At 47.0% G+C, this 25,447-nt stretch overlaps 1 protein-coding gene across 1 annotated transcript in view; it reads right to left on the bottom strand.

The window, feature by feature from the left end:
* Positions 1-25,263, bottom strand: part of Eif4e3 (eukaryotic translation initiation factor 4E family member 3) — a 55,887-nt gene extending 30,624 nt beyond the window's left edge. Inside the window, exons 1-2 of the mRNA XM_076841082.1 lie at positions 25,162-25,263; positions 1,461-1,604 (exon numbers count right to left, since the gene is read on the bottom strand). The gene's annotated coding sequence lies outside the window, so the exon portion shown is untranslated. The remainder of the gene's footprint in view (positions 1-1,460; positions 1,605-25,161) is intronic.
* Positions 25,264-25,447: the final 184 nt, after the last annotated feature.

The following is a 25,447-nucleotide window of genomic DNA, read 5'->3' as shown; positions in this document are numbered from 1 at the left end:
ATGAGGAAGGTGTTACTCACCCTTCTTACATATGAGGAACAGAAAGGTTAAGTTAACCTAAAGGTCACACAGCTAGTAAATGATACAGCTGGGATTTGAACACAGGTGTTCAAAGACTCTAGGGTCCAGGCTTTCAACTGCTGGAAGCTAATGTCCAGATAATAAAAATGAGCCATGACTAGTTGGTCTCCCTTCCTCTCAAGACTCTCAATCTTCCTGCCCAGAGGAAACTGCTATTAATAGGTTCCTTCCAGAAAAAAAAAAAAAAAATGCAAGTAGGTACCTAAAAGCACATATCTAGATTCATAAATTGTATCTCTATCTTTTTAATAATAGAAATAAAAGCACTTAATACCTAGGGTGCCCCTTCTTCTCTTAGATAACATTCTTTGAAGATTTTCCACACCAAAACATCCACTTCCTCTTAAGGGCTGCAAAGTAATCCATTGTAAAGAAGTAATATGATTTAATCCCGTAGCCTTCAACATGAATACAGTTTAGAGACATTTTCCTTTGTAAATAATGCCACATAAGCATTTTTATATTTATGTCTCTCTTGATCAGAATGAATTTGTCTCAGGATGCGTTTGGAGAAGCAGGGTTGCTGGCTGCGTTGAGACACTCGATGCATACTGCCACGCCGCTGTGCAAAGTGGGTACAGGGGTTTACATGCAGCTGATTTATAAATAATGGTCAGCTGTGAAAGCTTAGACTCACTAAGTGATGTTTATCTAATTTCTAAGGCATGGGTAAAGGAAGTGTTGCTTTCGGATGATGAAGAACCTAGTCAAACTGTCAAATTTTTTGATTCATCTGCAGGTGCTTTAACAATGCACTCGGCAAGAAAGGACCCTTTTAATTTCTTTTTCTCTGTGGTTTCTATAAAAGAAAGTGGGGACCCAGGGTAAATTCTTTTCAGAGCTTAGACACAGGAACAGTTCTACGGAAAAGCAGTTAAGTGACTCCTTCTGTTCTCGCTCTGGCCTCCAGGAGGCTCAAAATTCTATCTGCTACTCAAGCAGAACATCGGGATGAACCAAGGCGGAAGCACCATTATTTTGATATTTATTCCTAATTCTACCAGAGTCACCTAACTGCCTCTATGCACCTTCTCCTGGGCTGTTTGGGAAGTTGGTGGTCTAGAATGAAATCAAATACAAAGGATCTAAAGCTAATAAAAGAGGGCAGATCCCAGGGCTACATGGCCAAGGCAAGGAGGGAGCCAGAGGGGCACTCTCCTCCCTTCCTGCTCGGCACGGGTAAGACACTTAATTATTCTTATTGCTCTTTAGCATCATTAAAAGAAAACAAGTCTGGAAAATTCCCTCATCTTCCCCACTTTGCAAGTGGACGGCAGGAATCTGAGTTTCCAGGTAGGAAGGGGTTTTGGAGATCCCCTGAGCAAACCTACGGCTTGACAAACGAGGAAACTGAGGCCCAGAGCAGCAAGGCCACTTACCTGAGGCCACAGCTCTAGGGAGGGAGGCGGGGCTAGAAGGTGGGCGGCTTGAGGTCCAGGCCGGGGCGCTCCCCCACTGCATAACACGCCACACAGACGACTTGGGGTGGCAGGAGAGAGGAGGAGAAGGTGACCCCACAGCCCCTAGCAAGGGAAACAACAAGAAGGACTTGAGGCACTCATAAATAATTAAGCAATTAGCTGCAGCAGCGACTCCCTCCCCTCCAGCATCCAGTCACCAAGGCAACTTGGGCAGGGTGCCTGCTGGTTGCCTAGTAACCGTGTGGTCTGTTCCCCTGACATGCTCCCTAGGCATCAAAGGAGTGGAGATCCAGGAAGAACCTGACCCAGGCATCACTATTCCAACACCTTTATTTTTCCAGCTGAGGAGACGGAGGCCCAGAGAAGCTGGGTAACCTGCTCAAGGTCACACAGTCACTCCGAGGCACAGTCAGCCTCCATTTCCAGGTCCACTCCAGTGCATCCGGGCCACCTTGGGGAGGCTGCACAGGGAGGAGAGGAGGAGGTCTCCCCATAGTTCCTAGAAAAGGAGGAAGTCAGAGCAAGCAAGCCCGAGACAGAGACCTTGAGAGCTCATGTGCAATTAGCAGGAGCTGGTAATCCCATCAGCCCAACTTTCACCATCACCATGGCAACATGGGTGAGGCGGGCGCTGGTTGCCTAGTTACAAGTGGTCCTCTGTCTTCCACTCTCCTCCTGCTCCCTGGGATGTCATAGGAACACAGAACGGTGGAGCTGGATGGGAAGGCAGGGATCCCAACTTGGTCTTCGCCTTCAAGCAATCAGGAAGCTGAGGCTCAGGGACGCCACGCAAGCCCCATAGCCATAGAGCTGGCTGGTAACCTTTCCTCCACTAAAATGACCTGTCGCAGCACTGCAAGAAGGGAACCTGCCCTCCGTAGTCAGACAGGCATGGGAAATGTGGGAGGTCTCCCAGAGGGGACTCTACTCTTGTCTACTGGGTGGCAAAGCCACATACACAAAGTGGCACACAGCAAGGTGCACAAGAACAGTGCCTACACACCCAGTCTCCACAATGGAAAACCCAAGCCAAAAGCCACTGCTTCCCAAGCCTAGCAAGATCCTTATGCTCTCTGCACCTCAGTCCCCACACCTGAGGAACAGGCAACTGACAGTCCAGATTTCCAAAGCCGTCATTTAAGATTTAAAGAGAAATGTAGCTGGGCACGGTGGTGCGAGCCTGTAATCCCAGCAACTCAGGAGGCTGAGGCAGGAGGATGTCTTGTTCAAGGCCAGCCTCAGCAACGAGGTCCTGATCAATTTGGAAGATCCTATCTCAAAACAAAATATAAAAAAGGGCTGAGGATATGCCTCACTGGTTAAGTGCCCCTGGTTCAATCCCTAATATCCGAAAAAGAGAGAAAAGATTCATCTCAAAGGCATGGTGTGCAGTAAGGACAGAGTGAATGCTGGGCGGTCAGTAATTCCACATCCAGTACACACTTGCACATGCCTGCTAGGCAGACGTCCCTGTGTGGGCTCTGGAGAGATTCACTAGTGAGCATGACTAAGGCGGAGGACAGAGCCCCCTGTCTGGGGCCTGATGTTGCAGGTGCATGTGGTGATTCGGTGTCTGTTGCACGGCTGCAGGAACCCACTGGCAGTGTGTCCCGGGGCTCCTTCTCTAAGCCTGGAAGTTTCCTGTTTACAGGGTGTGATGCTATAAATACGCAGGCCTGGCTTCTCCGTGGGAACTCTGTTTTCCTTTCTGTTAAAAGCTCTCAAGAGAAAAGAAGGCAGTGGCCGCTAGATGGCAGACACCATGTCCCCGACAGATAGCAGCGCCAGAAGGCACGGGGAGGGGGACCGCAGGCTTCCAGCAGAGCCAGAGCAGGTCAGCCCCAAGCTGAAGGCTGGGAGGTCGGTCCCGGGGACACTGGGGGTGTCAGGGCAGCCTGCAGTGTGGGTTCGCACCATTGCTTGGAGGGAGACGGATCTCAGGGTCAAACAAGCTTCTTCTGTGAGCTAGCTCTGCGACCCCAGGAAGTCATCAGCCACGCTCAGTAGAGGGCCCTCCGTCTGGGACACGGAGATGGCAGCCAGGGCTCTCTTTCTGCAAGCTGCACACTGACAGAGCTCCACCCCTGTTAGCTGGATCCCAAAGACCGTGAAGGTGGAGTCCCGAGCCAGGAAGTAATATGGGGTAAGCGTGCTCAGGGAGGAAGCTGGCTGTACAGGGTCCCTGGGCAAAGGGGCAGGGAGCCTCAGTGGTCCCACTCTTCACGGGCATCCCCCCGTCAGTCTCAGGGCCCTCGTCCTCTTTGACCCGCACCCCTCTTCCTTCTTCATTCCCATGGTGCCCCCCACCCTGGCCCCCCACCTGAGTTCCAGCCTGGACAGATGGCCAGGACAGTAGTGCCCAGGCACCAGATGGACCAGCCCTAGAATGTGCTACACTGGCTTCTGACAGCTCAGGGACCTGGCTGAAGTCCTTCCAGTGCCCACAGGGTGGGCTTCTCCTGCCTTTTTATCCCCTGGACAAGCCACTCCATGCCGCTCGGGGGCTGTGGGCACCTGCACCGGCTGCTGCCTCCACTGTGCATGGGTGGCCCTTCCCCAGCCCAAGCCTCCACCGGATTCAGGCGGTGCCCTCTCCCACGCGGCCTCTCTTCCTCATCTCTGCAGCCCCCCGCGCCTGGCACAGGCAGGTCACACAGCTGGTGCCACCGCCGCCATCAGGAAGTGATCTGGGCAGGCAGCAGAAGTTGACTGCCCAGAGGAGCCTGTGACTGTCTCCAGTTTCTCCTGTTTCTCTTCTGCCACTTTCTCCTCGCCGTGGACGGCCTGTTTGGTCAACTCCTGACATATATCTGTCCTCAAAGCCTGAGGGCTGAAATCTCCAGTCCAGCATGCAACGTCCTGCCCACGGCAACACACCTTCGAGAACGCAGCTGCAGGCACGTTTCCAAATACATTTTGGGGTGTGTGTGCGTGTGTGTGTGTGCGTGTGTGTGTGTGTGTGTGTGTGTGTAGAAATATGACATATTCACATATACTTGGAAATACGTACGTATATGTTAAATACATGGACTTGAAAAATATACCTAGGGAAATAATTTGGAAATAAAGATATTTCCAAACAGATCTGCCCCACTCCTGGGAGTGTCCATCCTCGGCCTTGCCCCAACAGGAGCTCCTGGGCAGGCCTGGCCCCACCGCCACCCCCCAAACCCCTGAGACAGTCAGGGTCCTGCCCCCACGAAGCCACACACTCCACTCCCACCTCCGTGTTCTCGCCCGAGAACTTCTCTTCTAGAGTGTCCACATTCTCTAGGCTTCTCCAAGGACTGAGGAAAGATCCACTGCAGGACAGGCCAGAGAATCCTGGAGCCGTGGCCGAGCAGGTTCCCACACTCCTGTCCCCAGGAGCCCCTCTCCCTGGCGGGGAACCCTGGGGAGCGACCACGCTCTTCCTCGCTTATGGAAGGTCACCACGGTGTCTGCCTTGGGTCTGCGGCCGTTCTCAGACTTCTGAGTGAGCGAGGTCCTCGGGACCGCCTCTGCTGGGCACTTAGATTGTCCCCAGGGTCCGCGTCCATCACGCACAACCCTCCGTCACCACCCTCTGCTGGTCACTGGCTTCTGATGCAGAGGTGGTCAATGATATCTGGGGTCCAGCCAAGCAAACAGAGGTGTGGCAATCAGTGGGCAGGTGATGGGGGCTGGTGACGGGGCTGGCAGGTCTCAAGGTGCCCTTCAGTAAGTTTTAAAAGGCAAGGAAAGATGGTCAGTAGGGAAGCACTGGGATCTGAGGAAAGTCTAAAAATGCGTGCCTGAGCCCACGCTGGGCAGTGATGGTCTGGAGGAATCCACCCTCTGGGTCCCCTGTCCTGGCTGCACAGTGGGTGTGTCAGGGTGCCGGCTGGGACACATGGTGAGGCCTGACGTCAGTCGCATCATGTCACATGATGTTGGTCATAGCTTTCTTTCTGCGAATCCTGTGGGGACGACCCTGCATCTTCTCTGCCACGGGAGTCAGAGACCAGCTTGTAGAGTGCGTAGCAGAGGCAGCCCTCCCAGGCAGCCTGGCGCTGTCCTGCTCCGAACACTGGAGGCCCAGGTCCCAGTGCTAAGTCCAGAAAAACCCCTGATCCTGGGCAACCTGGAATGGCTGGTCAGCTAGGAGCAGGTCCCCAGAGCACTGCCTGCCTGGCTTCATGTCCTGAGGTCCTGGCACAGGGGGACCAGGCTGAGGTAAGACAGCAGAGCCATGGTGGTGGGGGGGGGGGTCCCCTGGACATTTTACAGCAAGCGCTCCTACTCATTTTTTAACTCTCTCTTCTTTTGCACTAAAATCTAATATCTAAGACAATTTGGGGGAGCAAAGCACCATCAAGAACATCCCTCCTTAGGACAGGTCCGGGTCCAAGGTCTACCAAGACCCCGACAAACAACCGATACAAAGAACCCACCCAGAAGTTCACAGAAAGAGAAGTCACGTTCCCGGGGCCTGGGCATCTGCAGCCTTGGCGGGGCTAATGGCCCTTCCTCGGGACTAAAACCAAAAACAAACAGCACAACAAACAACACAGAACTCCAGACCTCTCACCCACATATGCGTTCCCCACTGGCTTTTTTAAAGGGAAAAGTCATCATAAAAAGAGGAAATTTTAGGAAATTCACAAAAGAAAGAAACACTCATGCAGAAAACATCCACTCACTCAGAAAAATGTCAGGAAGTGACCGCGTGGCCACCTGTACTGTCTGTCCCTACTGCATGCCCAGCCTGAGCTCCCTGGGGTGCAGCTGACCTTTGCAGGCCTGGGAGAAGCTGATGAAGAAATGCTCCTGCAGTGGGAGCCCTTCCAGAATATTACCTTCACGGAGGCCCCGATGGAAATTCCTTACATGTCGCTTGTTTCTTTAAGCTGAGTAGGTCACAACGGGAGAAGCTACTGTCAACTGGTGAGCACCATCAGAAAGGAAAAGAGTTTTTAAAACGAAGCCACATCATTTGTTTGTTTGTTTTCAAACTGCATGATTTTTTCAGAGCCCTCATCACTGTGCAAAGTGCTACATTAGGAAACAGGAAGACACTTTACAAGTGTTTAGGACAAAGAAACCCCTGCAGTTACAAAATCCCTGTCCTAGTATCAAAAATACAAACAACAATCAGTGTCGGCGAGGACGTGGGGGAAAAGGCACACTCCTACACTGCTGGTGGGATTGCAAATTGGTGCAGCCACTCTGGAAAGCAGCGTGGAGATTCCTCAGAAAACTTGGAATGGAGCCACCATTTGACCCAGATGTCCCACTCCTTGGTTTATTATACCCAAAGGACTTAAAATCAGTGAACTATAGTGACACAGCCACATCAGTGTTTAGAGCAGCTCAATTCACAGTAGCTAAGGTATGGATCTAACACATGAGTGGATCAGGTGTGGTCTGTAAACACAATGGAATGTTACTCAGCCATAAAGAAGAATGAAATCATGGCATTGGCTGGTCAATGCGTGGAACTGGAGACTATCGTGCTAAGTGAAATAATATGTCCAGGGAAATAAGCTAGTCCCCTAATACCAAGGGCTGCATGTCCTCTCTGTTATGCAGATGCTAACACACACACTGGGGGGAGGGGCAGGAGGGCGGGATAGTTCACTGGATTAGAGACCAGGGAATGAAGGGAAGGGAGAGAGGCTAGGAATAGGAAAGACACTAGAATAAGTTAGACCTATGACCAGTGTAAGGCCACAAGAACGGATTCCAATTAGAATAAGTTATACCCCGTGTCTGTATAATATGTCCAAATGGACTGTACTGTCATGTGTGTCTAAAAAGGGGGAGGGAGGAGGAGGAGGGGGAGGGGGAGGAGGAGGGGGTGGGGGGGAGGGGGAGGAGGAGGGGGTGGGGGGAGGGGGAGGAGGAAGGGGGTGGGGGGAGGGGGAGGAGGAAGGGGGTGGGGGGAGGGGGAGGAGGAAGGGGGTGGGGGGAGGGGGAGGAGGAGGGGTGGGGGGGAGGGGGAGGAGGAGGGGGTGGGGGGAGGGGGAGGAGGAAGGGGGTGGGGGGAGGGGGAGGAGGAGGGGGTGGGGGGAGGGGGAGGAGGAAGGGGGTGGGGGGAGGGGGAGGAGGAGGGGGTGGGGGGGAGGGGGAGGAGGAGGAGAGGGAGGCAGAGAAGGGGAAGGCTGACGAGGAGGAGGGAGAGGAGGAGGAGGAGGAGGAGGGGGAGGAGGAGGAGGAGGGGGGTGGGGAGGAGGAGGAGGAAATCCCTGTCCTCATGGGGTTTGGCTTTCCCACTCAGGGACCATTCACACCTCCATTTTTGCTGCTTCTCAAGGGTGTCCTAGAGGTGACAGAAAATAGTGCTTGCTTTATTTGGTCATGGACACGAGGGACCTGTTATTTTCTTTTAATTTCACCTACCATATTCAATCATTCCAAGCCATGCAAGAGAATATCACAGAAATGTGAAAGAGGCGGCAGAGGAGGCCGGGCAGGGAGACCTTGTTGCTTGAGATGGATACATGGTTTCAGGTCACTCTGTGTCTGAGTCAGCTTAAAGGAGAGACTGTGTGTTCATCAATAAACTGGCTCTTCCCCCAAACAAACAAGCAAAAATAAAAACAGAAGCCAAAGTCCCTCTCCTTTCGCCACCAGCAGCGGGGGACCCTCCCAGTACAGACAGGTGCCGTGGGTCCTCCGTCTCGTCTTGTCTGGTTCCATCGTTACATACGGGGCCCTGAGGTTCGGCTGCACGTTATGGTATTTCTTTGAAAGTAGATCTTAGCATTTGTGGGGACACAGCATGGTATCCCCTGAGGCTAAACATATGCCCATGTTGACCTGGAAGTGCTGTTCTAGAACACGGGCTCTAACTGAGGACGGTGCCCCACGGGTGACTTCGCACTTCCGTGCCACCCATATTGACTGTCACTGACGGTGTCCTTGGAGGTAGATCAGACTCACTTTGTGCTTCCAACATCTACCAGGTTCCTCAGATCTACACTCTGAATTCTCCTAAACGTGGCTCCAGCCTCCTATCATCCTATTATGGTGTGGACATAAGGTGTCCCCTGAGAGCTCCTGTGTGACTGCAGGGATATTCCCCAGTGAAATGGCTGGACCTGGACCGTGAGGGCTGTGATCGAATCCATCCTCCTAGTGTGAAGGGTCAGACGGGGCGGGGACTGTAGGAGGTGGGGCGTGGCTGCAGAAGGTGGTCACCAGGATGCATCCTGGAAGGGAAGTGTCTGTCCTCCCTGCAGGCCCTCCCCGTCCCTCCCTCCTTGTTTCCCAGCTGCCATGAGCTGAGGAGCTGCCCTCCTCCACGCCCTTCCACCATGATGCGCTGTCTACCTGGAGCCCAGAGCCTTGGAGCCAGCCAGCCATGGACGGAGCCTCTGAAACCACGAGCCAAAGCCAACAGCACCTCCTCTAACTTATTCTTGTTGGGTATTTCAGTCCCAGCCACAAAGACTTGACTGCCATACATCCCTCAAATGCCCAAGGTGGATGTTTTTCTTATCTTATTGGACTAAGATGTTTTGTTAGATCAAATATAATCTTGTCAATAAAATGCAATACCGTATTTTTTTCAGGTTTTGCAAAAGCACGGTAACCGATGCAAGGAATTTTCTATTTTTCATTCTGAGAGAAAATCATTAATAAAACCATACTCCTTGCAAGACTCGGAATTTAGCTGTTGGAGAGTGCGAACCACCCATGAAGGCAAGGTGTAAATCACCAGTGAAGGAACAAGCCTTCTGCTGGTGCCGTCCGGATGGAGATGAGCAACTGATTCACGCTTTGCAGAATCACACAGCCTCTTAACAAGCTGCTGCATCATCTCTGATGATTTAATTCAGCTGGAAGACACTAGGAATGCTCATGACTTGCGAAAGCACCTCCATTTCCTGTGCTCCCAAGGCTTTGGCCGGCAAGTCCTCTCCCTTGCTTGGGAAGGTGGATTGACCTCTAAAATGGGCTTCTCTCCAAACCAGCCCATGTTCCAAGGAAACTGAATTATTGGAATTAAGAAACTGGAACCCCAGTGTTTGGTCAAATCTTCTATCAAAGAAAGAATCCCAACACTTGTTTCACCAGGCAAGCTGGTGAGTGCCAGTTGTCATGGAAACAGGATGTAGTTCCATCACACGGGGATGGCTGTGCAGTGCTCGTCTCCTCGGAATGGAAGTGTTGGCGGGAATCCACTCTCTTTCAAATCGGCATTAAAAACAATCATTTCCTTTATCTTAGAAAGGAACACACAGCCACAGGGCTGCACGCTCCTCAAATAGAGAATTAAAATTACTTGCAAAAGAATCCGTGCTTAGGTTAAAAAAAAAATTAAATTGAAAATGAATCCCATGATAGGAGCCTGGGGAGGGTCAGAGGGCATGGAGATCAGAGGGCACCCCCTTTGGCTTGGTGGGGGCACACTCTGGGGCAGCTGCACCTGGCAGTGGTCCAAGCCAGCACAGTTCCCTGGTAGCTGAAGGGAGTTGCTCCAGTGAGAGGTCCCCACCACTGGTGACAGCAAGGCCCTCCTTACCCACAGATTCCCATGATGCCCAGAGGCCCAGTGACTCCTGATACACAGGCACGTGAGCCAATCCCAGCCTCTGAGGGCAGGGTCCAAGGGAGGCCGCAGTCTGCTCCGGAGGCAGCCTGACGTTCCTTCCAATCAAGGCAACCTACAGGAGCGTCGGGTCTGTTTCCTTTGTTTTCAGGTGAAGATCATTTCTCCACCTCCCTCCAAAAGAGAGAAGAGAGATGTGTGTGTGTGTGTCTCTCTCTCTGTGTCTGTGTGTGTGTTTTACGGTCTAGAACACAAGGTCTCGAGGAAGCCCTCCAAGCTCTTCAGAAAACAATGATCCAAAAAAATCCCCGCAGCCCCACGATACATAAAGAACCTCTTCAGCAACAGGAAAAGGAGCAACCTCGTGTACACATGGGCAGAAGCCTTGACCAGATATCTCACTGGACAGACACTCTCGGCAAACAGCATGTCTAAAGATCAGCGTCATGTCACCAGGGAATGGCAGATTGAAGCAACAGTGAGACGCCTTCACAGGCCCCTAAAGATGGCTAGAACTCAGACCACTGACGGTACCCAGGGCAGGTGAGGCCGAGGCAGCAGGGACTCAGTCACTGCTGCTGGGAATGCAGACTGCTCCAGCCACCCCGGAGGAGAGTCGGCAATCTTTTTTTTTTAGTTGTAGATAAACAGTATCTTTATCTATTTTTTTTTTTTTTTTTTTTTTTTTAATGTGGTGCTGAGGATCGAACCCAGGGCCTCACACATGCGAAGCAAGTGCTTTACCACTGCCATGCTAAAAAACTGCCGGCAGTTTTTTAGAAAATGAGACATATTCTACCATAAGATCCACCCTAGACCTTACCCAAAGCAGCTGCAAACTCATGTCCCCACAAAAGCCCACCCACAAATATTGAAGGCAGCTATATCCGTAACTGCCCTCATTTTGAAGAAATCAAGATGTCCTTTAGCAGGTGGGTCGGTCAGTAAACCATGGTGAATGGAGACAATGGGAAATCATTCAAGGCTAAAAAGAAATGATCTATCAAGCCAATAAAAGACACAGAGGAAACCTAAATGCATATCAAGAAGTCAGTCTGCAAAAAAAGCCACAAACTGTACGATTCCAATATACGATGTTCTAGAAAAGGTAAAACTTGGAGACAGTCAAGGAATCAGTGGCGGCCAGGGCTGGGGGAGGAGATGACCATGAGGGGCACAGGGATTTGCAGCAGTTAAGCTACTCTCCACGGTACTATGCCGGTGGTCACCTGTCATCGTCTGCTTGTCAAAAGCCCCAGAATGTATAAAACCAAGCGTGAACCCTGATGGAAACTCTGCACTTTGAGTGACAGCACGTTGACATAGATTCAGGAACTCTAGAGACCGCTCCACTCTGGCGTGAGATGTCGATAAGGAAGGGGAGTGTGCATGTGGGGTGGGGCCTGTGGGACACCCCCGGACCATTGGCTCGATTTTGCTGTAAACCCAAAAGTATTTTACAAAATAAAGTTTACTAAAGAAAAACACCAACCGAAATAATACAGTCCCTTTAGTGTTTCACTACATGCTGACACTTTCCTACCTAATCCACGCCTCAGCCACAGCAGGCAGGTATGCTCACCACCCCATTTATACACCAGAGGCTCAGAATGGAAAATAACACTCACCTCGCGTGGCCAGCGGCTTGGAGGACCAGCCCGAGGCTGCCTGGTTCCACGCCTGCGCTGCTGACACTGCAGACTCTTCCCGAGGACACCTTCCCTGTAACCCCGGGGCAGCACCTGAGAAATGGGTGGGCCCTGGACTCGGGAAAGCATGTGCATCATGCCCCAGAGTGTTCAAATCGGAGCCCTGTGGGCTGAGTGCTTCCATGGCTGGTGGCCAAGCACATGGACACGTGTTCAAGGAACAGCAGCGGGACAGGCACACGCAAGCTAACAGCCACCTAGGGTTTGTCATCTGTGTCTGGAGAAGGATTGTAGGCGCCACAGACCCAAGAAGGTCCACAAGGGCTGGCGTGCAGCTCCGTGGTGGAGGCTAGCACACGAAGCCCTGCATTCTACCCCCAGGACTGGGAAAAAGCCCAACGAACCCCAAGAACAAGATACATGCAGCTCAGTCATACCACGGAGTGCATGGTTAAATTGCTCAATATCAGAAAAGAAGCCCAACACACTCTACATCAAGGAACAAAAGCAAGGTTAGAGAAATTTTCATAGGAAGTAACACAGCTAAGAAGATAATGGCAAATCTCCTTAAAGTACTGAGAGAAAAAAACACTAGAGTCTAGAGTCTGTACCCAGAGAAACAGCTCTTCAAAAACAGTGCAGACAGCAGCTCAGGAGGCTGAGACAGGAGGATGGTAAGTTCAAGGTCAGCCTCAGCAATTTAGTGAGGCCCTAAGCAACTTAGCAAAACCATGTCCAAAATAAAAAAATAAAAAGGGCTGTGGATGTGGCTCAGTGGTTAAGTACCCCTGGGTCCAATCTTGGTACCAAAATAGATAGATAGTTAGATAGACAGACAGATAAATAAAATGCAGAAGAAATCTGCAGTGGACATGGAGGGACAGGCTTTGGGATGTCTCCTGTTGAGCACAGCAAAGCCCTGAATACTATGCAGAGGGAAACATTAGATGACACTAAAAGATAAAACCCAGCCAGGAACCCTGGGGTCCAAGGCACATACCATGGTGAGTTCTCTGGGTTTTCTTTTTGTCTCAGTCTCCCAGACTTGGAGCTGGGGAGAGTGGAACCCAGAAGCACCCATGAGGACCGACAAGGAAAGTCTGCTTCCTCTAGCCAAGGGGCCAGGAAAGGAAAAGTCCAGCAATTAAAATGATCCTAGAGAGAACCATGGTAGCCAAACACAATGGAAAACTGTGATCCCACCGTGCCCAAACCAGCAAGGCCATGCAGGAGGCTCAGACATTGACTTCCAACAGGTTAGAGTGGATTAACAAAAACAACAATAAAAATCATGATCCAACAAAATGCTATCTACAGAAGACATGCTCCAAAAGAACCACATGGGTAGGCGGAAAGGAAAAGGATGGGAAAATTGACATCAGGTCACTCCTCTCCCAAAAGTAACATCAACTTCAGATAAGGTAGACTTCAGGGCAAAGTTTATAGCATAATTGCGAAAGGATCCACCCAACGGGAGGACATGAAATTCTAAACACATATGCACCAAACAACAATGCTCGAAAACACACAAAGCTAAACTTGACAGACCTGAAAGGGAAACAGGCAATCTACAGTGATAGCTGAGGATTTCGACAGAAGTCCTCTCAGAGACAGACAAAATTAGCAAAGATACACAAGAAATAAGTAACAAAACCAGCCAACAGAATCAGATAGCCAGGTACAGCACTTGAACAGAACACACATTTTTTTATTCAGGAGCATGTGAAACCTTCACGAAGACGGATTATATACTTAGATAATAAAACAAATCTAAGTGACCGCATTTTACCGCAAAACCCTCACCTTCCGTTGCATGACTGTTGCAAGGTGTGATTTTGTTTGTTGCTTCAAAGTAAACTGAGCAGTGACATAGTCCACAATGGCCCATGGATGCATGTTTGTCTTCTTGCATGCCACAAGCTGTAAACTTGGAATTCTCAGTGCATGTGCACGTCACTGTATGTCCAAAAGCTGGCTCGCATAGCTTGGTTATAGCCCATAAACACATCACATGAGGGGCACCGAGGGTGCCGCATCAGACAACAAAACCAACAACCACAACACAGAGTCTTCAGACAGAACATTCAACTTTCCAAGTATGCCCTTCTCAGTACAGTGGTAAGGAGTCTCAAGTGTAACATTTTGACTGTTATGCACAAATCAATAACACCGAATATGTTTTTTTTTTCCAGACTGGAAAAATGTTTGCCAAACTTCCATGAAGAAATGATGTGCATTCATTTGAACTATTCCTTTTTAAGGAATATTTGTGAGTATTCCACACATCCTGATTTTACACCAAAGACAGTTTAATAATAAATATTTTAAGTAAGACCAGTGCAATTAAAAAAAATATATACATAATGATGTCACCTCACTTTTTTTTTTGCCAAAAAAAAAAATTTTTTTTTTTGGCATAAAATCTGGGATGAAATTTCCAAATGCTTGAAAATTACACAATGTTCATATGGATTAAAAAGGAAAGATCATAGGAAATTTAAATATAGTTCCACCTGAAAATGAATGAAAAGACAACATATTAAAATATGTCAGATGCAGCTAAAGCACTGCAGAGGGAAATTGACAGCATCCAATGCTTACACCAAAATAGAGGAAAGATCTCAAATCAGTGATTTAAATTCCTACATTAAAAAAAAAGACCTAGGCAAAAAAGAGAGAGAGAGAAAAGCAATCCCAAAAGCAAGCAGAAGGAAAGAGAAAACAAAGAGTAAAATCCCTGAAATCAAGAACAGATATATTAATAGAGAAAAATGGATGAAACAGAGGAAGAGAGAGAGAGAGAGTCTTTCAGACATGCAAAAGCTGAAAGTGTCCATCTCCAGAGGATCAACAGCACAGGACCCTCTTGCAGGAGCAGCATCATGGAATCAGAAGGGCTGAGATCTACAGAAAAGACTGAACAGCACTGGGAATGGTAGTCACCTGGGCAAATGAAAGAGAATTCCATCATTTAAAAATCCCTGAGGTCAATGGACGGTTTAAACAAAAAATAGCAACCATGGAGTGTGGGTCTCGTAACAGACCAAAGAAGTATCCGACAAGGACAGAGGAAAGGCTGGGGTAAGAAACAAGAGGGTGCCGTGGCCAGGTCTCATACACCATGTGGACAGTGGAGATCACATGCAGGGGGCTGGGGTTGTGGCTCAGCGGTAGAGCGCTGGCCTCGCAGGTGCGGGACCCTGGGTTCGATCCTCAGCACTACATAAAAATAAATAAGTGAAATAAAGGAATTGTGTCCAATTACAACTAAAACATAAATATTAAAAAAAAGATCACATGCAGGTGGATGGTGGTATAAAGATGTGCACTGCACGCCAAAATCAAACACATGCACAGCAGATTCACAGCTACTCTTCCAGCAATGAAATTAAAAGGAAATCAGACTTAATATTGTATTAATCTAACAGAAGTCATAAAAAGAGGGGAAAAAGGAACAAAGAGCAGGTAGGATGAGTGCTAAACAAATAGCAAGATGATGAACTTCAGTTTATCTTACCATCCCAATGTCCATGTTAAAGGTAAACAGTCTACACGCCCTGGGGAGATGCTAGGGATTGTTAGAATGGATAAACTGCAAGACCCAACAGAATGCTTTCTACAAGCATGCACTTTAACTTAAAAGACAGACATAGTAAAAAGTAAAGGACCAAAAATTTTCTTTGGGTGTGCTATATTAAAGACTTTCAACTATTTACAGAGCACTTACTATTTGCCAGGAGCACATGAGAAAGACTGTTAAAGGTGCAAAAGAACTGTGATGATTCACTAAAACCCACAGGTCTTGAACTCACAAAAACACAGGCACATACCCTGAAATCCCAGACTGAGGTTGTGAACAAAATCAGAAGTTATTTTGATCCTTAGCTTTGTTCTATGAGCAGATCCTACAATAAAATAGTATGCTAAAAAAGGGAATGTAAGAAGAAAACTGAAGAAAGAAAACACTCTCAAAAGAAAACTGGAGAGGGTATATTAATATCACATTAAGTAAATTTCAGGGCAAAGAATATTACCAGGAATAAAGAAGGTCAATGAGAAACGAGTTGGCTCACCAAGACGACATCATCATTCTAAACATCATTGCTCCAATGTTACTCCAAAGACAGCCCCAAAATACATGAAGCAAAAATGGTTAGAAGTGCAAGGAGAAAGACAGATCCAACCAGGGAGAAAATCAGTCAGAACACAAAAGATCTGAATGCGATCAACCAACTTTATCTGATTGACAATGACAGAACCTTCCACCAAACATCACACAGCTCATATTCTTTTCAAGTGCACATGGGCTGTCACCAAGATAGATCATGTTCTGGGCCATCAAAGAAGTCTCAATAAATTTAACAGAACTGGAGTGGAGTAAGTATATGCTCTGATACAATGGGGTCAAATCAGAAATCATGAAGACCTCCATCTCTGTGAATCCCCAAATACTTAAAAACTAAACAACCCATCTTCTGTGTGACCCATGGACCAAAAGACAAATCAGAGGGGAAACGGATGAAATATGAAGACACACGTATCAAGTCAAGGGATGCTGCTTGAACAGTTCTTAGGGACAACTTTAAGACAACGCTGTGAGAAAGACCCTGAATTAGTGAACTCAGCTCCCACATGAGGAAACTAGATACCCAAAGCCTATTGGACTCAAATAGAAGGAAGAAAATCAAGATGAAATATAGAATACATGGAACGGAAAGAAAATGCCAAGAGCAGCCAGAAAAGCAATACAGAAAAATCAATGACCCAAAATATGGTCCTTTGAAATTAAAAAAAAAAAAAAAAAAAAGTTCTAACCAGATTGTACAAAGAAAAACGGAGAAGACAAAAATGGCTAATATCAAAATTGAGATAGGTGACATAAATACAATTTATGTATTTAGATATGTAGGAGACTATAAAGGGTTATTATCAACAACTTCATCCAATGAATTGGCAAAATGGATAACAAGGACAAATTCCAAGTTTACTCAAAAAGAAACAGTTATTACAACTATATATTTATAAAACAAATGGAATATAGTTTCAAAAACAAAGAAAACTCAAGGCTCAGATGGCATCACTGGTGAATTCTACCAAACATTTAAGAAAAAAAAAAAAACACAATTGTACACAGACTCAAAAAAATTGAAAAGAATAGAATACTTTCTTATTAGGTCAGTCTTTGTCCTGAAACAAAAACCAGACAAAGCAAAAACAAGAAAATCAAATCAAAGATCAATCTTCCTCACAAATATAGATGCAGAAATTCTAAACAAAATTTTATTAAGTACAATATAAGAATGCATAAAAAAGTGATAATCTTTAATGGTTAAGTGGGATTTATCTCAGAAATTCAAGATTGGCTTAACCTGTGAATGTCAATCAATATAATTAACAATTTAATAAACCAAAAATATAAATCTATATGATCAACTGATGCAGAGAATATTTGCCAAATCCAACATCCACTCCCGATTTAAAATATATATATATATATATATATATATATATATATATATATATATATAAAACTCTCAGAAAAATAGGAATAGAAGAGAACATCTTTATCTATAGGCATCTATAAAAACCTACAATTAATAAAACTCTTAATGGTGAAAACCTGGATACTTTAGTTTTGATACAAAGGGAGAGACCAATGCAGTTTGATCTCATCACATTTATTTAGAATGGTATCAGAGGTGAAGGCCAATGGAATAAGGCAAGAAAAAAAAATTTAAAAGCATCCAAATTGGAAAAGAAGTAAAACTGTCATCAGTCATGGAAAACATGATCATCTATGTAGAAAATCTTTTGGAATTTACCCAAAAGAAAAAAAAAAGCTATTATGACAGATGTGCTTTACAAAATTTCAAAGAAAGTCAGTATTCAGAAATCAACTCTATTTTTATATGCTAGAATTAAACAATTAGAAAGTAAAATTTCTTAAATTACCATCTACAATAGCATAAAACATGAAATGCTCATAAATTTCACAACGTACAAGAATTGAACCCTGATAAGTACAAAACTACTTAGAGATATTAAAGAAGACCCAAATAAAAGAAGAGATACCTTGTTTGTGTATAAAATGATGCAGTTGTTAGACTGCCATTTCTCCTCAAATTGATTTTCATATGATCTCAGTTAAAATCTCAACATCTTTTTTTCCTGCAGAATTTGACAGCTGGATCCTAACACACACACACACACACACACACACACATAAATGCTAATGACTTAGAAGAGCCAAATACAATGGGAGAAGATTAAAATTAGAGGAATAAAACCTTTGGATTTTAAGTTTCATTATAAAGCACAATAATCAATACAGTGTGGCATCAAGATAGGGAGGTAGATAAAACTGCATAGAACAGAGTCCAGAAATAGATCAACACATATATGAAATTGTTTTTGTCAAAGGAATAAAAGCAACTGAGTAAACAATACTTTTTTTTTTTAAATAAAGGGTACTGGAACAATTGAATATCCATGTGGGAAAATGGCAACCTTCAATCTATATCTCCTATCATTTATAAGAAATAACTAACCATAGAAATATAATGAAATGTAAAATGTAAAATCTAAATCCAAGTAATAAAACTGCTAGGGAGAAAATCTTTGACTCTGGTTTAGGTCAGAATCAACAAAAGGATGATTCATGTCATAATCCAAGTGGATAAACTGGACCTCATCAAAATTAAAATCTTTTGCTTTTCTAAAGACACTATTAAAGAACAAAAAGCCACATACCAGGACCAAATATATACAACTGACCTCCCTGAAAAAGAATTTGTTCTCATAACACAGAAAGAACATTCAAGACTCAATAGTAAGAAAATAAATGACCCATTGAAAAAAATATGGACAAAAAATTTGAACAGATAAATGTGCAAAGCAGATACACAGAGGTCAATAGCGTTAGGGGAAAAAAATGCTCAGCACCATTAGCCCTTCGGTCCAACATAGCAGAATTCTATTCCCAGCTAAACTATCAATCATGGTGAAGGTAAAGTAAGACATTTGCAGATGCGTAAGATTCTAAGATGTTCACCTTTCTCAGGAAGCTGCTGGCGTACTCACAACATGGGGAAAGGAAACATGGGTGGCAGGGCAGAGAAGGGGAGCACTGGCGTAAGGAGGGAAGGGAGGGGTGCTCTGGGCCGGAGTGCTAGGGCAACAGCTCTCTGTGAGCCTTACTATTCATGTCCCCCGGGGTTGGTTTTCCCTCAGTCCTGTATCACTCAACACACTTTCTATATGGTTTAATAATTCACACTTCTGGGCCAGACACACTGGACTTTTTACCTTATGCCCAGACACTCTCTACTACCTGACCTGGACTAGGTCACTACTGGTCTAAGACTTGAGCTTCCTCATCTCTAAAATGGGACTACAGCATTTTGTAGGCATGAATTAGATAATGAACGTAAAATACCTTAGTGCTTTACTGGATCTTAAAAAAATAAAAATAAAAAAAGATAGCTCTTTCTTGCACTGAGATATAAAGCTATTTGCCGAACCAGAATTCCTTAGTCACCTTGTGTGTCACTGGGACCAAAAGACCTGCCAAGACCCATTTTAGAGGAAGAAAAGGTTTGAGGGGACTTGCGGTTTCAGAGGCCTCAGTCCCTAGATGGCTGGCTCCTTTGCTCTGGGCCCAGGTGAAGTAGAACGTTATGGCGGAAGGGTGTGGAGGAGGAGAGCAGGCAGAACAACCAAGATGCAGAGAATGTTCCTCCCCAGGAACAAAATATAAACCATACATACCCCAAAGGCATGCTCCCTGGGTCCCCTCTCCAGCCACACCCCACCTGTCTGCAGTCGCCACCCCGCTAATCCCTATCAGGGGATTAATTAGGATAAGGCTCTCATAGCCTGATCATGTCACCTCTCACACGTGAGCTTTCGGGGGACTCTTCACCTCTAAACCACAACACCCCCTCCTTCCCAAGGTCACTGCAGCATCAAAGCCCAAGAATATGCCAATGCTGAAGCCCACCAAAGGGCCACCTGGTTCTCACGGCCGTGTGGCCAGGTGTGACACTCCAGGACACTCCTGTGGCCAGGAGACAGCTCAGAGAAAGACAGAAGAAATCTGACCCAAGGGCCTCACTCACTCAGAAGATACGAGGACCCACGTCCCTGTCAGGCCCCAACCACCGTCTAATAAGGATGCTCCCTGAGGCCACAGCACCACTTAATCTTAGGATATATCCATCGCCCCGAAACGTGCACCATACCCGTATCAGGCCCTGTCCAGTCCCCAGCCACTGGAGAACACCAGTCTGCTTTCTGTGCTGGGCGTTGCATATAAATGGATGCATACAATACGTGGTTTCTGTTTCAGGGTTTTCCCTTTAGCATAATGTTTTCAAGGTGCATCCTGCTGGTGCATCCCAAGCCAGGACCTCCTTCTATGGATTATTATCATCATTCTGTGAAGTGAATGAATAACATCGTATGGACGTTTCTCCCCCCGTTCTGGTTTGCCCACTGTGAGCTGTTCTTCTCTATTCATCCCTTGGTGGATTCTTGCACCTCTTCTTCTGGTTGCAAGAAATCTTGCTGCAGTGCAAAGTGTGTACAGCTGTTCGTCAGGACTGGGCTCTCCTGGGGAGGTCCCTAGAGATGGAGCCGCTGGCCTAGGAGACAACTCTGTGCCTCACTTTCTGAGGCTCTGCCAAACTCTTTCCGCAAAGCAGCTGCTTCACTATAGCACCCCAGTTTCTCCAGATCACGGCCACCATTTGTTCCTGTTTTATAACAGACACATGCTGTGAGGTGGGATTTCAGACGGTTCTGCAGTTTTTCTATTGATCTGTGATGTCAACCATCTCTCCCATGGACCCACTGGCCATTTGTGTATCTTTCTGGAGAAATGTCTGCTCAGGTCTTTTGCAGACATTTTGCAAATTGGGTTGTTTGTATTTTTATTACTGAGTTAAGAGTTCTTATACATTTTGGATACAGATCGTCCATCAGATACATGATCTGGACACATTTTCTTTTCTCTTGTAGGTTGTGTATTGGCTTTCTCAAAGGCATCCCTTGAAGCACAAACTTTTAAAATTTTAATGAGTCCCATTTATCTTTTTCTTTGGTCTCCTCTCTTTTTGTGTCGCATCTGAGAACCACTGCTTGACCTGCAGTCATAAAGATGTACTGTCGTGTTTTCTACTGAGAGTTTTTAACTTTTAGCTTCTCATTGATTTTAAATTAATTTTTATGTACAGTGTGAGGTGTGGGGGGGTCCAAGTGCATTTCTTTGCACGTGGAGAAAACCACATGTTAAAAATTTTCACTAAACCATATTTTGCTTACATGAACTACGACAATATGCCCTGGATATGCACAGAAAGGTACCTTCAGCCATTCAACCACTACGGCCAGCAAAAACACAACTTTGAGATAAATATTGATCATTTTTCTCCCTCCGTTTTCCTCTTTCCTTCCAAAAATTCAAGCAGAAAGTAGGCTCTTGGCTTCCTTGCCTAGGAGACTTTGATGGCAAGGTGCTTCCTGGCTTACGTTTTCCAGACACCTTAATCCACAAATTCACAGAGGAACTGGCTAATTACATTGTCTAAAAGAACAAGATAGAACTGGATTATCATCCTCTTCCAGTGTGTCCTTGGAGGCAAAGGTAGGAGGAAGGAGGAGAGAAGGGGGCACAGGGAGCAGGGACCTGCACTGGCTTCCCGGACAGTCTTGAGGGTGAGGCTCTGGGTGGGTCACAGGGCACCTCAGCCCAGGCTCTCACACGGGAGTGCCGCGTCCCTCGGTGGCTGAGGTCAGAAGCAAAGTGGAACCAGGCAGGAGCCAATGCCAGGTGAGCTATCCCCACCCACCGGCACCCACTGTCTGGAATGCCCAGGGGCACTGGGCACCGGCCTGGCCTCGGTATGTGAAGAGGCAGCAGGCGACCTCAGTGAACCAGCACCAAGGGAACTTAACAGCAAGATAAAATGGCAAGTCACAGTCAGATTGGGTTTCTAGGACACAGGTGTATTCTTACATTCCCGATTTATGGACTTGCATTCATCCTTGCCATGCAACCAGGAGAAGCTACCACACACAGGGCGTCCATGAGGCTGAGCTGGGGCGGGGGGAATGCGGGTCCTTCAAGCCACCAAGGCATTTATAATCTTGCAAAAAGCAACTACAGTTCCCATTTGTAACACGCCACCAACTGTGTACCTACTGCTCTGCTCTTTGTAAGTAGATTTCATTTAACCATTTAGCCCCATCATCCCAGGCGGAACATGCAGAAAACTTAAATGTAGTCAGACGTGGTGGGGCATGCCTGTAAATCCCAGTGACTCGGGAGACTGAGGCAGGAGGATCCTGAGTTCAAAGCCAGCCTCAGCAACCTAGAGAGGCCCTAAGCAACTCAGTGAGACCCTGTCTCTAATAAAACATAATAAAAAGACCGGGGATGTGGCTCAGTGGTTAAGTGCCCTTGGGTTCAATCCCTGGGACCAAAAACTGTAAAGATTTATAAGAGTATAATAACATAAGTATAAATAACAATATTAACTGATATCTTAAGTAGGCTCTAAATTATGACTCCCGACCTTATTTCAATGCATCTCTGTCAATTTCATCGCAATATTGCAGCAAGGAACACGCAGGACTTAATGGGGTCACTGCATCTTCCTCGCCAAGGCCTTTGAGATTCAGAGTAGGCAAGGGACTTTCCCAAGGATGCACAGTTAGTGTGCATCCTTGGGACCTGGAATATGAAGCAGGGTCAACCTGACTCCAGAGCCTGTTTCCCTTCTTGAAGTTAGAGTTCCTTTTGAGGAGGGGCCAGCCTGAGTGCCCCGCTCTGGTCATCTAGCATCCACTGGCCTCAGACATTGGCTCATCTTTTCTAAGAGTCAGGATGCAGTTCAGTGCATCAACCGTCTCTAACTTGGAGTCCACTGTGGTCATTGGTAGATGACTGAGGCTGGCCAGAAGACAGTGGCCAACACGGCTCCGTGACCCTGGGACCCATGGCCTTGGCTGGACCTATCCAGGCCAGCCAGCCAGCTCCCCTCAACAGTCAGGATCTCCCTTAGCAGCCACACCTTCTACACATGCATCAAAGAGGTGACAACTGATTAGGGGGAAAATTCCAATTTTAAATCTACGTGCAAAAGGAAAAAGTTGGTTATTAACAAAACATTAAAAAAATTTTATAGAGGAAAACCTTCGCTGCTTTGCTCTGATATGCTCTGGTTCCTAAGGAAGCACGAGAGTCTCCTGGAAACTTCCTAGGACCAGCAGACGGAATGGTGCTGGCCAATGAAATGCTAATGGCTTGGTCTTAGGTATTGATCGACTGCACAAACCTTGAGAATGAGATGTGCACACACATAAAGGCTGCAAGACGGCCAGCTTCTGTTCTTTGACTCTGTGCAATGATGAAACCAAATCTCAAACCCCAGATGGAAGCACATTGGGCCCCAGGTAGCAATGGAAAATTAAATGAGAAGGAAATTTAAAGGAGAAGGAACTAATGGCTCTTCTTGGGTGCCTTTTCTGAAGACTAAACCTCACCCCACTGGGTTACACGACCATCTACCTCCCATGTCCTCATGAATCGTAGAACCCAAGACCCTTAGAAATAACTGGGAGGACAATGTCCCATTTTGCAAATGGGAACATCTGAGATTCCGAGGGGTGAGGTGGCTTGTTGAGGACGGGCACTTGTTAGGACAGGTGATCTTAGAAGTTCAACTAGACGGGGAAGGTTTTGACTCAGGGACCAGGAAGGTGAGGTTCCAGATCCAGGGCCATTAATGCCTCTCTTTGTAAAGTCTAAATGTTGGATTGGATAGTTTTGAAACATCCTTCCCTCTCCAGAGGGGCTGACTGTGTGCGCGTGAGCATCTGCTGTCTGCTTGCTGGTTGTCTTGACAAACTCAAGGGCTTTCTTTCATTAAGAGGCAGACTTTGTGGTGGTGGCAAGGGTAGGCTCTGAACTCAGGCTTTTTGTCTGGTGTTCCCAGCTCTGATGCTTATGGGTGGCAAAAAGCCAGAAGACATGAAGCCTTCTAAGCCTCATCTGCAAAGCAGAGGTTGTAAGAGCATTTACCATGCGCGGCCAAGACGATGCTTAAATACCAGTGGCCTGGAACATGGTGGCATGTGATCCGTAATTGGAGCCTGCTGTTACCATCGCCGTAAAGCGCCCAGGGAATGTGCCCATGTGGGTTACAAGAAGACAGAGGCAGCCCAAATGCTGAGGCCCGAATGGCAGGATCTCCTCTGGGACTGTGTCTGGCTGTAAGGAAAGGCATCCAGAACCATTTCCCACCTTCCCTTACTAAGAGTGGTAGCCAGTGCTCTGTGCTTGTTATCCCATTGGGCTTCTAGGAAGCTCTTCTGAGAGGCGCTGACTTAGAAACACTTATTCTTTCCCTCGTCTCCTTTCTGTGTGGAATGCAGAAGCAATAGCTAGATTGTCTGCAGCCTGTTTTGATCATGAGGGAAGGGCCAAAAGCCTTTCAGAGATTCAGTCCTTCAGCTAAATCAATCAATGCCAGCAACCACGGACCTCCACTTCTCTTGTTTCATGAGGAAACTAAACCTGTTTCCACCTTTTTGCTATGATCAAAATGCAATTCCCAACCCAAACACCCTCCACAATGTACTTCTCGTTTCTGTCCCCATATATTTGTGGGTCTACTCAGCCAGCCACTTGCCCTGTCCGCTTGGGGGTTCTGAGAGAGGTGCTCACTTAAGACTCTTGCAGCAATTTCCAAATCGTTCTCAAAGGCCAAGATACCTAAGGGGCAGACAATGGCTTAGCAGCTTTAGTGTCACCAAGGAGCTTGTCAGAAATGGAGCGCATTCAGGCCCATGCTAGACCTACTGAATCAGCATTTACATTTTAACAGGATCCCCAGGGACTTTGGGAGCACACACAGTTTGAAGCACACTGCCTGAAGCACAGCTCTAAGGATATCACTCTCCCGCAAAATCTTCAATGGCCCCTTCTTATTTACAGACTAAAGTTTAGGCTCCAACGTAGCCTGAAGTCGAAGGCCCCTTGTGATCTTGCATGGTCCTAGAAATGGCCTTCAAAGTGTCCGTCATGCATGTCTTACTGGGCAGGCAAGAAATGATTCTCTGTTTATAAGAAAAAAAAAAAAAAAAAAAGTACCTGAGAAATACCACGTTCCTTGATTCTGGCTTTACCACGCTGCACACTGGCAAAACAGTGCAACCCAAACACCCACAAACACACATGCAAAAACAGCCAGACATGGTCCCCTGCCTTCAGGAAGCTTAGAGACTTGTAAGAAGAAATAAAAACACCTGACAAATTCTAAGAGCTGGAAGGAAATGAACAGAGTGCAGGGCTGCAGGGTGACCCTCGCTGGTCAGAAAGATGGCCCTAAGGCTAGGGAATGGGGTGTGGAGCTGGTCCAGTGGGACTAGCGCCCTGCAGGGCGAATTCGGCGTGGCTGAGGGGCAGAGCAAGGGGCTGCTGGCTCAGGCTTACCCAGCAAATAGATATCCGGGGAGAAAAGTAGCAGGTTTCACTTAAGAGCACAGGCTGGGTCTCTTTCCTGGACGTCTGTCTGTCTTCAGCGGGCTCACTGATGTAACTCAGAGCGCGCACGCTGCAGAGCCGCTGGGAGTCCAGCCCTGGAAATCCAACCAAGTGAGATCGGCATCCCAGCACTGCTGCTCCCCGGCTCTGCCCGCCCCCCTTGCCCCTGATGGCCCTGGTCAGGGATACAGCCGGGTTCAGAATGCAGCCAACTCCGTAGTTACGGTTGGGGGGA

This window comes from Callospermophilus lateralis, chromosome 20 (genome assembly GCF_048772815.1).
Source record: "Callospermophilus lateralis isolate mCalLat2 chromosome 20, mCalLat2.hap1, whole genome shotgun sequence".
NCBI classification, from domain to species: domain Eukaryota; kingdom Metazoa; phylum Chordata; class Mammalia; order Rodentia; family Sciuridae; genus Callospermophilus; species Callospermophilus lateralis.
This window is presented reverse-complemented; position numbering and strand designations above follow the sequence as displayed.